Here is a 2,957-nt window from a genome sequence, read left to right as displayed (position 1 = left end):
TCTGTAGAGAGACCAACCTGACGTGTGGCTGTAGAGAGACCAACCTGACGTGTGTCTGTAGAGAGACCAACCTGACGTGTGTCTGTAGAGAGACCAACCTGACGTGTGTCTGTAGAGAGACCAACCTGACGTGTGTCTGTGTGTCTGTAGAGAGACCACCCTGACGTGTGTCTGTAGAGAGACCAACCTGACGTGTGTCTGTAGAGAGACCAACCTGACGTGTGTCTGTAGAGAGACCACCCTGACGTGTGTCTGTAGAGAGACCAACCTGACGTGTGTCTGTAGAGAGACCAACCTGACGTGTAGCTGTAGAGAGACCAACCTGACGTGTGTCTGTAGAGAGACCAACCTGACGTGTGTCTGTAGAGAGACCACCCTGACGTGTGTCTGTAGAGAGACCACCCTGACGTGTGTCTGTAGAGAGACCACCCTGACGTGTGTCTGTAGAGAGACCACCCTGACGTGTGTCTGTAGAGAGACCACCCTGACGTGTGTCTGTGTGTCTGTAGAGAGACCAACCTGACGTGTGTCTGTAGAGAGACCAACCTGACGTGTGTCTGTAGAGAGACCAACCTGACGTGTGTCTGTGTGTCTGTAGAGAGACCAACCTGACGTGTGTCTGTAGAGAGACCAACCTGACGTGTGTCTGTAGAGAGACCAACCTGACGTGTGTCTGTAGAGAGACCAACCTGACGTGTGTCTGTAGAGAGACCAACCTGACGTGTGTCTGTAGAGAGACCACCCTGACGTGTGTCTGTAGAGAGACCACCCTGACGTGTGTCTGTAGAGAGACCAACCTGACGTGTGTCTGTAGAGAGACCAACCTGACGTGTGTCTGTAGAGAGACCAACCTGACGTGTGTCTGTAGAGAGACCACCCTGACGTGTGTCTGTAGAGAGACCACCCTGACGTGTGGCTGTAGAGAGACCACCCTGCTGTGTGTCTGTAGAGAGACCAACCTGACGTGTGTCTGTAGAGAGACCACCCTGACGTGTGTCTGTGTGTCTGTAGAGAGACCACCCTGACGTGTGTCTGTAGAGAGACCACCCTGACGTGTGTCTGTAGAGAGACCAACCTGACGTGTGTCTGTAGAGAGACCACCCTGCTGTGTGTCTGTAGAGAGACCACCCTGACGTGTGTCTGTAGAGAGACCAACCTGACGTGTGTCTGTAGAGAGACCAACCTGACGTGTGTCTGTAGAGAGACCACCCTGCTGTGTGTCTGTAGAGAGACCACCCTGACGTGTGTCTGTAGAGAGACCAACCTGCCGTGTGTCTGTGTGTCTGTAGAGAGACCACCCTGACGTGTGTCTGTGTGTCTGTAGAGAGACCAACCTGACGTGTGTCTGTAGAGAGACCAACCTGACGTGTGTCTGTAGAGAGACCAACCTGACGTGTGGCTGTGTGTCTGTAGAGAGACCAACCTGACGTGTGTCTGTAGAGAGACCACCCTGACGTGTGTCTGTAGAGAGACCAACCTGACGTGTGTCTGTAGAGAGACCACCCTGACGTGTGTCTGTAGAGAGACCAACCTGACGTGTGTCTGTAGAGAGACCAACCTGACGTGTGGCTGTAGAGAGACCAACCTGACGTGTGTCTGTAGAGAGACCAACCTGACGTGTGTCTGTGTGTCTGTAGAGAGACCACCCTGACGTGTGTCTGTAGAGAGACCACCCTGACGTGTGTCTGTAGAGAGACCACCCTGACGTGTGTCTGTAGAGAGACCACCCTGACGTGTGTCTGTAGAGAGACCACCCTGACGTGTGTCTGTAGAGAGACCACCCTGACGTGTGTCTGTGTGTCTGTAGAGAGACCACCCTGACGTGTGTCTGTAGAGAGACCACCCTGACGTGTGTCTGTAGAGAGACCACCCTGACGTGTGTCTGTAGAGAGACCACCCTGACGTGTGTCTGTGTGTCTGTAGAGAGACCACCCTGACGTGTGTCTGTAGAGAGACCACCCTGACGTGTGTCTGTAGAGAGACCAACCTGACGTGTGTCTGTAGAGAGACCAACCTGACGTGTGTCTGTAGAGAGACCACCCTGACGTGTGTCTGTAGAGAGACCAACCCTGACGTGTGTCTGTAGAGAGACCACCCTGACGTGTGTCTGTAGAGAGACCAACCTGACGTGTGTCTGTAGAGAGACCAACCTGACGTGTGTCTGTAGAGAGACCAACCTGACGTGTGTCTGTAGAGAGACCAACCTGACGTGTGTCTGTAGAGAGACCAACCTGACGTGTGTCTGTGTGTCTGTAGAGAGACCAACCTGACGTGTGTCTGTAGAGAGACCAACCTGACGTGTGTCTGTAGAGAGACCACCCTGACGTGTGTCTGTAGAGAGACCACCCTGATGTGTGTCTGTAGAGAGACCACCCTGACGTGTAGCTGTAGAGAGACCAACCTGACGTGGCTGTGTGTCTGTAGAGAGACCAACCTGACGTGTGTCTGTGTGTCTGTAGAGAGACCAACCTGACGTGTGTCTGTAGAGAGACCAACCTGACGTGTGTCTGTAGAGAGACCAACCTGACGTGTAGCTGTAGAGAGACCAACCTGACGTGGCTGTGTCTGGTAGAGAGACCAACCTGACGTGTGTCTGTGTGTCTGTAGAGAGACCACCCTGACGTGTGTCTGGTTGTAGAAGACCAACCTGACGTGTGTCTGTAGAGAGACCAACCTGACGTGTGGCTGTAGAGAGACCACCCTGACGTGTGTCTGTAGAGAGACCACCCTGACGTGTGTCTGTAGAGAGACCACCCTGACGTGTGTCTGTAGAGAGACCACCCTGACGTGTGTCTGTAGAGAGACCACCCTGACGTGTGTCTGTAGAGAGACCAACCTGACGTGTAGCTGTAGAGAGACCAACCTGACCGTGTGTCTGTAGAGAGACCAACCTGACGTTGTGTCTGTTAGAGAGACCAACCTGACGTGTTGTCTGTAGAGAGACCACCCTGACGTGT

Source organism: Notolepis coatsorum (assembly GCF_963971535.1).
Source record: "Notolepis coatsorum genome assembly, contig: SUPER_15_unloc_1, whole genome shotgun sequence".
NCBI lineage: Eukaryota > Metazoa > Chordata > Actinopteri > Aulopiformes > Paralepididae > Notolepis > Notolepis coatsorum.
The sequence above is the reverse complement of the archived record's forward strand: the minus strand, read 5'-3'. Positions refer to the sequence as shown.